At 41.4% G+C, this 14,491-nt stretch overlaps 1 protein-coding gene across 1 annotated transcript in view; it reads left to right on the top strand.

Moving 5' to 3' along the window:
- Positions 1-14,491, top strand: part of SLIT3 (slit guidance ligand 3) — a 594,085-nt gene that overhangs the window by 239,652 nt on the left and 339,942 nt on the right. The gene's annotated exons all lie outside the window — the stretch shown is intronic.

The raw sequence follows: 14,491 nt of genomic DNA, 5'->3' as shown, positions 1-14,491 counted from the left end.
CTAGGAGAGGGTCCTTCCCTAGCTCTCCCAACTTCTGATGGCCCTAGGTGTGCTTTGGCTTATGGCAGCATGCTTATGGCAGCATCACCCCAATCTGTGTCTCTGTCCTTACATGGCTATCTTCCTTTGTGTGTCCTTATCTCTGTATGGCATTTCCCTCCTCTTACACAAGAACACCAATCATGTTGGACTGAGGTCCATACTAATAACCTCATCTCGATTCTCTCTCAAAGACCCCATTTCAAAGCAAGAACACATTCTATAGAACTGGGGTGTCTTAATCCTTTCAGGCTGCTTTACCAAAATCCCACAAACTGGGAGGCTTATAAACAACAGAAATTTTTGTTTCCCTTCCCTTACTTACATTCATCTGTTTTGTCTCTTAAAGTCCTCATATAAAAAATAAAAAATAAAAAATAAAAATAAATTAAAAAAATAAAATATAAACTCATCAAATTATCCTAAATAAAATATGTTTAAGAGAATAAATCTAAAAACAAAAACAAAAAAACAACAGAAATTTATTTCTAACAGTTCCAAATGCTCAGAAATCCAAGATCAAAGCACTGGCATATTCAGGGTCTGGTGAGAACCCTCCTCCAGATTTCAGACTGCTGACTTTTCGTTGTATCCTCCATGGTAGAAAAAGGGCAAGGGAGTTCTGAGGGGCCTCTTTTATAAGAGCGCTAATCCCATTCATGTGGGTTCCACCCTCATGGCCTAAGCGCCTCCCAAAGGCCTCACTTCCTGATACCATCACATTGGGCATTAGGTTTCAACATATGATTTTTGTGGAAGAGCACAAACAGTTGATACATGGCACAGGAGTTTGGATTTCAGTATATCTTTTGGGGGGACATAATTTAATCCAAAACAGGGAGTAAATGGAAGAAGGGGAAAATTCCAGAGTGGAATAGAAATGGATTCAATTAAGTCTTGGAAGCTAAATGAATATGAAAGTTAGAAGGAGAGGTGGCTACCTAGAAAGATTCCCACGTTTTTGGTTTACGTGATCAGGTGGAGTGTGGAGCCATCCATTATAATATAGACTGTATCAGACAGGGTTTAGAACACATGATCCCTGTTTTTCTTCTTCAGATATTTAGCCCATTATCCAATGTAATCTTAGTAGCCTAAAGGACATCCCTAGAGAGGGAGAAGTGGAAAAAATAAAAAAGAAGGTAACTGCATGAGTAAAGCAAGAGGGAATGTTACCTTTCTCAAAATTCAGACCAGAAGCTAAAATGGAAATCAAATTACTGAATTCAGTTGGTTTCTTAAAAACTAGAGCCACATACACAACCTGAGTATTCCTTCTGGAGGAAAAGGCAGAAGCCTGTTTTCCCAGTCTAATCTATTGACCCTTCATTCATTCGGGAGCCAAGCCGAAATCAATAGTGTCTTGTTTGGTTGGGAAACTTTAGGGAAGAGAAGCCAACTTTTAGCCCAGAGCTTACTTGAGAAGAGCATTCACACGCACAGGAAACAGCAGACTCTACAGGTGTAGCACCTTTTGCTTCGGCCCCAGTCATCCAGGATCTTGTTCTGACATGGTTCATCCGGCGCCTATTGCCAAGCCTCTTTGATGTCCAAACCAAACACAACCCGCATTCCCATGGGCATCGGTGCCTTTTAGCATGTATACCTGGAGGTGGTGGTTCTGTGCAACAGCCATCTATGCTTTGAAACAGAGTGGGGCAGAGGTAGGTAGGTGATCCCCGTGAAAAGGCTGATTGAATCTGTAGACACCAGACAGAGATGATGATGCAGTATTTCAGCAGTGGTCTGAGAGGAAGCTTGGATGGTGTGGAATGAAATCTACCTTCCTTCTACTTAGAACCCGGTTCAATCTTGGAAGACCTCAACAGTGTGATGGCTTATTGGGACTGAGACATTACCGGGTCAAGGCCAAAGAGGCTGTGACCTACCACATTACACAGATTGTTGACAGAAGGGCTTACTGGCCTTCACACTCTGCATTCTTCTGGACATTTTCCCTCCCTCTTATTCTTCTGACACTTGGAAAGTCTTGTATGGCTTAGCTGTCCTTGACAAACTCTGTTGCCTAAGGCCGGGAAACCACCTCTGCTCTTAATCTGACCCAGCTAATTGGCCCTGAAGAAGTAAATTATGTAGAAAGAAGAGCTGTCTGCGACTCTTGCCACATATATCACCTAAGTATAAGATACACAAAGAGTGACCACAGCCTTCTTATAAATCTATTATGGCCTCTTGACCTCTGAGCAATAATAAATAGTATTCTTGCAGGCTGTCCTGAAGATATGAAGACGTTTTGTTGAGAACATCTGGCATTCATTGACTCAGGAAAAGGAAGAAAAAAATCACAAGCCCTGGGACAGAATTTCATTTTCTTTTCATGTTGCCATGTGGGTGAAGGAGCCCTCTCTGTCTTTAAGCAAATGTGTGTGGGGGGATAAGGGGGGGAAGGTTGGTGGTGGTATGTGAGCTCCCTTTCAAGTTTTAAAGGGGGCATAAAAATGCACATGCATTTCTGTGAAGAAGTTCTCTGGCAGGGGGAGCATCTTTTTGAAGGGGGCTGGGGATGTCCGGTTATTGTAACTTGCTGTCAATATGTCTTCTTTCCTTCTGCTCCTGTGAAGTTTTCTCTGTGCTGCTCTCCAGGGAGACTTGGGTCACAGAGTATGGATTCTTTAGGTTTGTCAGGGGACACCAGAGTGTGCAAGCTGGAAATGGACAAGAACCCAGAAGGCTAGTATGCATGCTCCCTCTCTTTGTCTCTACCTCCTTCCCTCTGTCTCTCTCTCTGTGTCTCTCCAGTTCTGTAGAATAACCTGGCTCTTCAGCTCAAAACCAACAAATTTAGATTCCCCTTGGAATGCAGTGGAAGTTCACTTCTGAAGCCTGGATTTGCCTCTTTTCCCACCGGATAAGCATATGCTCTCCTTCCCCCACACAAAAGTTGGCCTCTCTTTGATCAGTGAGTTTAAATCAGAATAGCTCTTAGGTAGCCAAAGTGGCTTAAAATGTTAGCAAACAGTGGGATCCCTTTTAATTTTTAAAGGGAACTCTAATTCTACCCTTTATGACTTGCTTAATTATCCTGGGCCCCTGAACAGCTGTCTATTGATTCCAATTAACATGATTGACATCTCCTCTGGAAGGTAAAAGCTAATCAACTACAGGGTCCCCCACTGAGAATTCATTTCCTTCTTGGAGTCACTCCTGGGCAAGAGGAAACTTAAATAGAGAATTGAGATTCGGCACCCACAGCTCTGATTTACTCTTTTATATACAGTCCCACAGTGTCTTGTGCAGGAAAAAAAAAAGGCTAGAAATAAAAAACAAAAAATGGCAATTTATTTTTGAATCAAACTAGTGTTAATTCTGTTGGCTTTCCTTTTCCTTCTTTTCTATTTTTTATGAATCTAAATTGATCCCTTGGATTTTGATTTCCTTTTCCTTTTGAGTTCTTAAGGACCCACAAAATCTACTCTTGATTACTTCTGACAAGTTCATAAGTTGATATGAATTTTCTGGTACAGTCAGGTCTCTGTTTTCCATCTTTTAGATGGAGATCTTGATGGTTTTCTAGTGATATTCTCAGATTAAAAACAAAAAGCAAATAAGAGAGAGGTTATGTTAGATAACGAATCAGGCTCTATAAAGATAGCAGAGGGCTGGAATGATGTTGAACCCAAATATGAAACATAAAATAAGTAAAGCCAACAAATTCATTCAACACGTATTTCTGCCTATTATGTGCCAGGTACATGGAAGCTCCTAGAAGGGGTGGGTGTGATCTGGCCATGATACCTGTGGCATCCACTTCCCTCCATGTGTATTCCTTCTTGTCAGAAAGGAAATCTGAGTGTTAACAGTTGGCAGCAAGCTCAATATGAACAGTATTATATGGTTGCAAAAAAAAAAAAAAAAAAAAAAAAGGTGCCATTATGGGCCTCAGAGTATCCAGTTCAAAGGGGGGCAGTGGTTAGGCAAATCCTCACATTGATTGGCATTTTATTTGACTATAAATTTCATTAGAGCAGACACAGTGTTGGTCTGGCTGATCACTGCATTCCAATAGCCTAGCACAGTGCTTGGCATGTCACAGATACTGAATGGAGATTTGTTGAATGAATGAATTCTCTGGGCACAGACCCAATAATTTCAAAGAAATGTGGGCCAACTTTGTGCTCAGAAAGCTGGGTAGAGAGAATGATTATTGGATGGAGAGATGGACAGGCGGATGGATAGATTAGATAAGGTGAGATTAGAGAAAAACGAGATGAGATTTTGTTTTGGACAAAGAATGTAGGGTAACTGACAATGCTCAGTGTTGACTCTGAAGAAAGAGGTGGTGGACTGAGGATTTGTACATAAGAAGACCTAGCCTTGCATCCCTAACTGTTGAGTGCCCCTCATTCAGTTGGGTTGGGCAATCAGCGAGAAGAATGGCACAAGAACCCTTGACAGCAAGCAGCATGGTCCAGCAAACCCAGGTCAGCCACTATGTTAATTTCACTCTACTGACTGGAGAAAATACTCTCCTGACACACCCCTTCTTTTTTTCTGTCATTCTGGAGCCATGTCATTTACTCGAAGGAGAAATGGGGAGGAAGGGAGACAGCCAAGAAAGACTAAATGGCTCGACCATGCTGGGAAACCAGTGTCCAAGTCTGACTTTGCAGGCTGCTACCTCCCTGGTGCAGATGAAACAATTGTGGCAGTATTTCTTGACCAAAATGGAACCAACAACAACAAATAAAAACAATACCACAAACCCACCCTGGGAGCTGCAGAACACTTTGATTTTGTTTCTTGTTCACCCGTTTCCGAATGTAGGTTGTGTCTAACAGATTAAAGTGTGTTGGCTATCATTTGTCAACCCCAAATGCCAGTTTCTGGGTCTTAATGTCACTTCCTTTTACCACTACAATAAATCTTCAGACAGTGAGAAATTTCCTAGCTTCCTGCAAGGAGTCCAGAGCCCTAGACCAGACGTCCTAGAGGGAAGCAAGTACTTCTGATGCTTCCATTTAAAGCACTTTGTATAATTTTGCTTCTTATATTTGATTTCATACTTTTTTGTATATTGGGGCCAATATATTTTTTCCAAACATTTGCCAAACACTTGCCTATACCTTGAGAAAGCTTCTGTGATGAAGATGTTGACAAACACGTAAAATGACTTTACCTGCCATAGTGTCCCCACTGGCTCCTGACAGGCAATTGGCTTCATAAGACACCTGCCTGACTGTCATCTCTGTTGAAGCTGGGCTTTCAGTCATCCACTGAAGGTCTAGCTCTATGCTGGTCACAATGTCCTTTGACTCCCAAGGGCCCCAAGCTCTGGCCTGTTCTTTTCTCAGTCTAATCTGGAACTCCACATTTTAAGAACAGTATCTTAATTAAGTGGAGGATTTTTTTCTCAGCAGCTGAACCAATGGGGCAAGGGAGCTGGGTTTCCCTTTCCAGATTGTTATTCCTTCCAGAGGAATCCCATGCCACCTGCAGAGATGAGATAGAGGCGGTCACTATAACAACTGAAAATGGCTATTATCGTCTGAAGCAAAAATGTTATGGCATTTAACGTGCATTACTGTTATTCGGATCTGGAACTCAGAACTTGGATCTGACTTTGCTTTTTATACTCAAAGACTCAAAAGTACAAACAATTTTGAGTCCTTGGCAGCAACACTGGAGGAAGTCTGTAGGCAAGCTAAATAACTCTTGCTTCAAACAACCATATCTGTGGTGATGTTTGAATTCTGATAAGTTTGGGTAAGAAAATCTCTCTCCTTTTCATTGTCTCACCTCATCTGTCACCCCAGCTGGACTACCAGCTTCACCAGGGCAGAGAATTTTACAGCTTGAAGAGATGTAGTCAGTAAAGGATCACTAAGGACAGTAATACAGACTAATAATAAAAATTGTCATTCATTGAATGCTTACCAAATGCCTGGTTCTGTTATGGAAACGTTTTGTACCTTATCATGTTGGTCAAAGGTTAAGGCAATCCATAAACCAGCTGATGATTCTGTTTAAGAATAAGGAAACTGAGGCTTTGAGAGGTTAAGGGAGCTGTCTGAGAGACCACCATGGACAGAGTGTGAATATTCAAACCTTGTCTGCTGCAAAAAGTCTGTGCTTTGAGTCCTCTCAGCTTCTCCTTTCTGGCTTGAGTTTCATTCAAGGGTCATTGAAAAAACAAAAATGAACTTTGGAGGCAATATGCAGATGTTAAGAGCAGTGAATTTGACTTTTGTTCCATTTTGTTTCCTTCTTTCCTTTCTTCCTTACAAAACCACTTACTAGACATTGTGCTAAGCTGACTATAACTTGGCCCTGCTCTCAAGTCACTGGTCACTTAGAGCATGTGACAACATGTGACAGCATGTGACAACACAATGTGTGCTTGTGGCAGAATGGGCTGAGGACCTTCACAGAACCACCCCACATTTGCTATAGCACAGGGGAAATAACAACCATGGAACGGGGGCAGATAGTAAGTATCCCCACACAGAAGGAGACAGCATTGTATGGGAAGGCCTAGAAGCAGGAAAACTCACAACATATTCAGAGAGAGACAACAAATCCGGGGGAACGTGGTCAGACCGAATGGATTGAAGGAGCTATCATGGAAGATGATGGTCATAAGACTAAATGGAAAGGCAATTCAGAGCCATACTGTGGAGACCTTTGGAGGATGCTAGAGGCAAGAGACCCCAATAAAGATGGTTGCCAGTGGTGTTAGGAAGAAGATATCCAAGATGAGGTAAGGGGTTGTATTCAAAGGATATTTCGGTTGTAAAACCCATAGAGCTTCGAGACATATTTGAAAAGGGGGAGAGGGGTATAGGGGAAAATGAATCTGAGGGTTTCAGCTAAAGCAATAGGGTGGTTGGGGGGGCATTGTCAACCAGTATGAGGATGAAGAAGTGGCTTGAGGTGGTGGCCAGGGAGTCATCATGAGAGCAGTTTTGGACATGTTGAGTCTGAGATGCCTGCAGGACATCCAGGTAGAGAAGGTTTTTTTGTTTTTGCTTTTGTTTTTGTTTTGCAGTCTACAAATAGAACTAGAATCCTCCTTAAAGAAGTGAAGTTGCCAGTAAAAATAATGTCAGCATGAATGTGTCTTGACTGTGGCTGGGGTAGACCCCCTGTGGCAAAGCCCGGAATATAGAAAGCAAATGGTGTTTTTGGCAGTCAGGGACAGGCACCCAGCTGCTAAGTAGGGGTTTAGGCCTGGAGAGGGGGCCAGAGGGTTGAGGAAGGATGGAGAAGAAGAGGGGGGCCAGCGAATTATCTCTAAGAAGAAATCACTTTTGTTTTTAATTTTGCACACATGGGGCTCATAATACTTGCAAGAACAGGGCTTAGTGATGGAGAGAGATGGAAAGATAAGAACGAGCCTCCCTTCCCAAGAGGCTGGGGGGCACTGTTGTTTTCTGCTGGACAGATTCCAGTGCTCACAAGAATGAATTTTTGGTAAAGAGGGAGAGGAAGGTGATTCCCAGCCCTCTCATGGCTTTCTTCATGCTTTCTTAAATGTGCAGTCCACCTCTCACTCCTGCTCTGCCCAAAGTATACCCGGGAGATTGTGGGTCTGGAGAAGTTTCAAATATACAAAAGAGTATTTCTCTCTGGTGTGCCTTATTTTTACTTACTTACCTAGTTACTTTAAAGCAGTGTCAAAGGGAACCAGTATCTTCTGCAGTGTATCGGATTCTGGGAGCCTCACCTCCCTTCTTGTATTAATTTAGGAATGTTTCATTTCTGCAAAAATGGTGCTGTGATCTTTGCTTTTCTATGCATGCCTTTCATCTGGCGCTCACAATGTGCTGTACAGATGTTCCACTGCCAGACCCGGGTGCCCCCTAATTTGCTTTGAGATCCCTGGCTAGTTACAGTCCCTCTAGGCAATACCTTTACCTGTAGCTAAGCGCACAAACAGGACACCTTAGTGGGGGAAGGGATCTCCCTCCACGTACTACTTTCTACTGCTTTCCTTTGCCCATCAAACTCTTCCCATACTCTGCCTTCTCTGTTTAGGCTATACAGCTCCCTCTCAAGTTATGTTCATTCGTTAATTCAGTATGTCTGTATTGAGTGACATACTAAGTACTGTACTTGTGTCCCTTGGGATACAGCCATGAACAAACACAGTCAATTCCTGCATCTAGGAGCTCATAGTATAGTGGGGGAGATGATAGAAAAGTGAGCATAAACTTATGATCTGGTTTATAGATGCTAAGGTGGGGGCAATTGCAGGGTGCTATGGGATCACAGAATATGGGCCCCTCACCCTGGTGAAGCAGAAAATGCTTCCTATAGGAAGTTAAGACCTGGCTTGCTATTTATTGTCTGGATCCTGAATACTGTATATACTATTTACAAGTTGTGTTACTTTAGGCAAATCACTTAATACCTCTGTGCCTTTACAATATGATAATGAATTTAAAACAGTAAATACCTAGCACATAGTAAATGTTTAGTGAATACACTTCATTCACTCCATTCATTCATTCACTCCTTCAATCAGTAAGTACTCCTTTATTCAGTAAATACTCCTTCATTCAGTGGATATAGGCCACTGAGTACCTACTGTGTGCTAGGCAGTGTTCTTGAAGGTGTGGAGAGGTGTGCCCAGGTCTTGGAAAATCAGTTCTTCTAGGAAGTAGGTACTTCCTTTCAGCCCATTTTATTCTACATAGACCGTATTTGGAGAAAGTCTTAGAAGGTATATTAATGGACGTTCTCTTTTGCAGCCTGTCAGGTGGCAATCAAGAGGCCTTTCCTAGGGGTGAGGGAAAGCCCAGGCAGTGGGGAAGTATCAAGAGTTGCTGTGCCCAGCTTCCACATTTCAGGTCCTCAGCAATTCTACAGGTCCACTGGCTCCAGCCTACAGGAGTCCCCTTCTCCGGAGACTACCTGGCTCCCGACCCCCATCTCAAATTTAGGTCTACTTAGCATGACAAGGCACATAGGAATACATTCTCATCTTTTGCTGCTGTCAGAAATAGTCTGAAACCCAAATCTGTTGCCTTAAAGTTACCAACACCCACTGTGGCCGAATACTTGAAATTCTTGGAAATAAAATGCACTGCCCTCAGGGGCTCTTCCTCAGGGAGAACCTGACCATCGCATTCAGCTGCAGCTGCTTCAGACCCCTCACATGGAGGAGGACACTGTAAACCAGTGCTGCCCTGAGACCTTAGCGTGACCCAGCATCTCTGTGGCTGCCTTGCCCGAGAGCAGCTCTGAACCGTGGAGGGGTCCTCCCCATGCTGCGATGGACAGGGACTGACTCTCCAGAGAAGATAAACATGGTATAGAGCTAAGGAAGCCTATACTTAGTGCCATTGTGATGTTCCAAAAATGCAGCAGTAACTAGTCTCCTTTTCTGGAAAGTCCAGAATACAGAGCTGGTTCTTCAGCCCCACTGAATTGAAAGAGGGTAAAGCACCACTGTTGGAGGCCCTTCTTTTTCCAGAAAACCTTTGCCCTGTTTTTCCCCTTGAGATATAATTGAAAGAACATAATATTCACCATCTTAAAATATATAATTCAATTTTTAGTATATTTACACTATTGTATAACTGTGACCACTATCTAATCCCATAGCATTTCCATCACCCCTAAAAACAACCTGCTATACATTAGCAGTCTCTTTCCCTCCCTCGCAGCAGCCCTGGCCACCACTAATCTACTTTTTGTCCCTATGGATTTGCCTTTTCTGGACATTCCATATAAATGGAATCACTCACTGTGTACCCTTTTATGTCTAACTTCTTTTGCCTAGAGTAATGTTGCCAAGATTCACTCATCTGTAAACATGTAACAGTACTGCGTTCCTTTTTTATGGCTGGGTAATATTCCATTATTTGGGTAGATTGTGTTTTGTTTTTCCAGCAATCAGCTGATGGGCATTTGCATGGTTTCTACCTTTTGGCTATATGATAATGCTGCCAATGAACATTCACGTGTAAGTTTTTGTGTGGGTGTATGTTTTTAACTCTCATGGGTATGTACTCAGGAATTACTAGGCCGTATATGTTAATTCTGTGTTTAACTTTTTGAGGAACTTCAAAACTGTCTTCTACAGTGGCTTATCATTCATATTCATACCAACAATGTATGAGAGTTCCACTGTCTCCACGTCTTTTTCAACGTTTATTATTGTCCTTTTTTTCTTTAAGTGTAGCCATTCTACTGCCTACTGGATATGAAGTGGTGTCTTTTCTTATGCATGCTAATTTGGTCATTCTAAGCTTTTTCTACTTCTCTCTACCCATAGCTATCCTATCAAAGATCCAGAATTTTTCCTAGAACAAAAAGAAAGATGATGGACAACTTACAGTGTGTTGTATCTCTCATAGTTACATCATTCTTAATGTTAACCTGGCCAGAATCTGCATAATCCCAATCTTGAGCCCCCAGTACACATGCCTTCCAAAGACCAAGCTCTCTTTTATTCCTGTCCTTTGCTAATTTTAAGACCTGAATTTGATAAACCAGAGATAGCTACTCCTCATTAAATCAGCCACCTTTTCCTCTCTGGGCACGTAGAGGGAGGAAAGAAGGAACGCATTGTTTTCACATGCTTGTCTTTGTTTCTAAACCAAAGGGTTAATGAAATACACAGCTTTGGTTTGGAAGAAATTAAAAGCTAAGCATAATCATATCAAGGCTTACTATTCAAGACTTTGTGTTTGAACATAACACCAGCTCAAACGTAGCCAGTGTAAAGTGTCTTCAAAAGAGAATTTAATATGCATATTATCAAGTTACACTAAACCAACTTCAGGGAACAGAGTATTTTCATGGAATTTAGTTGTGTGTTCCTGTTACCTCTATGTGTTGGGGTTATGACTTATAAATTGTTCTTATCATTAAAGTAAGTCCTGAAGGATCTCTAGCAACCAGGAAAATCACCAACTCATTGTGTATACTCATAGGTAATCTGTGCATATTTTATAACTCAAACTTTTCTAGTAAACTTAAGTAGTCATGTGTGTCAACCAGCCCATGTTAATGGGGTTTTGGTTCAGTCTGATTCCTATCAGGATAGTGAAAAGCAAAGCAAAACAGACTTTAGTTTCAATCCCGGGTCTGCTCTGGCTGTATGACCTTGGGCAAGTCACTTTTCTCTAGTATAAAAGGAGATTCCGATATATAGGTTACAGGGCTGTTTTGAGAAGTAAATGAGATTACTTATGTAAAGTGTCAGCCCAGAGACAGTCACGTAAGTATCAAGACACTGAGTAGAAGGAAGCCTTTAGTAGCAGTACATTTAAATAATAGGTGTATTCCAGAAATGGTACAAGTAAACACCTTTTTATTTTTGTTTTGTGGACAATGAAACATATTAACTAGATTAGGAAACTGATTTTTAAGGCACACCATGGTGAGTCCTCCTTTGTACATGGATGAATCACTTTGGGTTTTATCAGGTTTATATACATTTTATTTTTTTAATACCAGGATTTGATATTGAATCTCCTGCCTCTGATTGAAAAAATATCACTGTATGATTCTCATGTTGTCAAATGCTGGTGTGGCAAACAAACATCCCACCCCACCCTCGATGTAAGCAGATTGTGTGTGAGAGCACAGGGTCTATGGACTGAAGGAGGTACTGGCTCCTGGGTGAAAAAGACCAGTTTCACTAATCTCATTCTCCATTGGACTTTTAAGGGAGATCTTACAAAGATGTTTTGGTTAAAATGAAAGCAAAGTGCTCAAACCATAATAAGGATCTCAATTACAACCCTGGGAGAGCAGATGGGCACCCGATTGATAGAGAGGACCCTTTTAGCACATCTGTCTTTGATAACTTCTAACACAGAGAGTGGCGCCTTTGAAATTAATCGGTAACTCCAAAGCAGTGTTTTTATTAATGTGACTGAGAACCTTTTGTTATGTGGAACAGTCCTTACTGGTGCTGACTTTGAGGACTGAATTAATTTTTCATGAGTTCATAGTGCTTTGGGCTACCATTCCAGCCTCTCCTAGTTTCTGAGGATTTTTTTTAATATATAGTGTGATTTGTTTTAAGCATCTCCATATGAAGGTATTTGAGGGGCTCTATTTTGTCCTTGGTCACTGTCTGGAAGAATGATTCTGGAGTTTGAAAACTCTCCAGTAGGCCCTGTAAACTGGTCTATCTCACTTTGCTACCAAATATTCTTCCGCCATCTTCCATTTTTCTTGTATATGCCATGTACCAGCAATGTACACACAGCCATTGAATCAAAAAGTCAAGTGGGAGAGGCAAGCTTCCCTCTTGGAGAAAAGTGCCTTCTTTAGAACTGCAAGATTTGAATAAGGGATGAGATCCATTGCTTACTTTTTCCTTTTCATCCCAGAAGGATTCTTAAGACTCTTTAGCAGCCCCTTGGGTTCCTAAGAGGTTATGTCCTCATAAGTCTGGTTGCTGGAAATGAGGGTCTCATCTAATAGATGTAGAAAGCACTTACTTTATTGTTAGCCTATTTTAGAAAGCAAGCTCCGCCTCCTCATTTTCGAAGTATCTTCCAAATATTCTACTCCACACAGATTGCCCCCATTCTCTGAAGTCCTACAGCAGTCATACTGTCTGCAACATTAGGTATAGCATTTAATCATCCATAGCCATTCATCAAGTAATATATATTCATGGCATGAAAAAAATAGAAACTATCTTTTTGCCTGCCTTTCTTTCCCAGCATTTTATAAATATGTCATATTTCACCAACTTGTAAGCACAAGAATTGAAGCATGCCTAAGAAGGAAGGAAAGTAGGAAGGGAGGGAGGGTAGGCCCATAGTAGTTCTGTAGTTTAGAAGACTTGATCTAAGTGCTGAGGCCACTGCAAGTGTAATGAATAAGAAAAAAAAAAAAAAAAAAAAAAAAGCCTTCCCTGTGTATCCTCCTGAGTCTGAGGTAGACATCACTCGTATATATCTCCACAGTATCTGGTACTTGGTTCCTTCTAACATTGCTCACGCTCAGTTGTTATTACCCGTGTGCATGTCTGTCACCCCCAATATTCTGTGTTCCCTAAGAACAAGGAACTTATTCTATGTCTGTCTTGTTTGAAGATCATGCCTAGTGCTGGGCACATAGCCTACACCCAGCTCAGTAAATGTTGAATGAATGAATAAATGAGTAAATGAATGGAAGTGCCATGTAAATTAGTTGGGGCTTCTTCTCAAAAGAAATGATACTGAAAAATAATATGCACATAGCCAAGATATTTAGAATTGATTCTAAGAATGATGCAGTACTTCTGTAATTTAGTTTGGGCATAATGGTACCAGGAATCATGGGAAGAGTAACAAATATTGGAATATTGGTCCAGTAAAGAAACTGTGGGCAGCTGAAGGTTTTGTACCCTTTTTCATGTTGTATTGACAGTACATCTGTTAATCACCATCTCCATCAGTTTAGGAGCCTCACATTAATGCACCATCCTTTGCAGAGGTGGGGAGTAGGAGAAAGGAGCCAGCTGTAAGAAAGATTTCCATCCTCTGAGGATAGTAACTAAGCAGCAAAGGTAGGATGCCTATTGGTGGGATTCTTCAGGTCATAATGTATGCACAAGACCTCTTTTCCCCCCCTTTATTAAGGGATAATTGATTGAGGTCAGAAGTTTTTGAGAGTCCTGGGAGATTTTTAATCCAGTGCCATCATGCAAAGCTTACTACATCAATAAGACGGTTCCGTAGGGGGATAGAGGAGTAATTGAGATGCCACACCAGCTGGAATCCAGATGAAGATACATTTGGAAGCTTAATCACAATCATGTTCTACACTAAATATTCATCCGTCTGTCTCCCAAAGAGGACAGGAAATTAAGTTGTCAAGGGCAGGGGGGATGAGGGTTTAGCTGAAAGAAGAAACCCACACCTCAGCCTTAATCTCTAAATATGCAAGACTGTCTTCAGTGGTTGAAGCAAAATCCTCTTCTTTCCAGTTTTATTTTCTGAGAAATATTTGAGCTGTTTATATACAATTTATCAGCTTTACAGTTACCAAAATGGACTGTTAAGATAGCTCAGGCTTCTCGCTGTGGAATAAATACAGATGAACAGTGCCATCTCAATAGAAAAATGCTTTTACTGAGCCAATATAGGAAAGTATTAAAGTTGTGTAAACACGCAAGGAGGAGCAGGGGAATTCCTAAACAGAGCTGACGGGCTGTGATTGCACATGCCATGAGGTTCTGTGTCCCGAAAGTTGGACCAAACCCTGCATGTAGTCAGTAGGAATTACGTCACATACTGTGCGTTTTCTTTAATTTCTTTTTTCTTTTTTTTTTTTTTTTATTTCCAAGTTAAACTCTTATGGTCCCTTCAAGGCATCTAAATTTCATTTCAAAGGGTGATTTGAAAAATGTGTGGTGCCACCATAAACTAGATGATAGTTTCCTTCACATTTTGGTCGGAGATTATGAATCAAACATTGGCTTGAATTAAAAGGGGCAGTGAAGCCCAGTGATATTATCATGTGAGGAGGTTGTATCAGG

The sequence above is a fragment of the Puma concolor genome, chromosome A1, assembly GCF_028749965.1.
Source record: "Puma concolor isolate L17-30 chromosome A1, mPumCon1.1.hap2, whole genome shotgun sequence".
NCBI classification, from domain to species: domain Eukaryota; kingdom Metazoa; phylum Chordata; class Mammalia; order Carnivora; family Felidae; genus Puma; species Puma concolor.
Note: the sequence above shows the minus strand (reverse complement) of the source record. Positions and strands in the feature narration are given on the sequence as shown.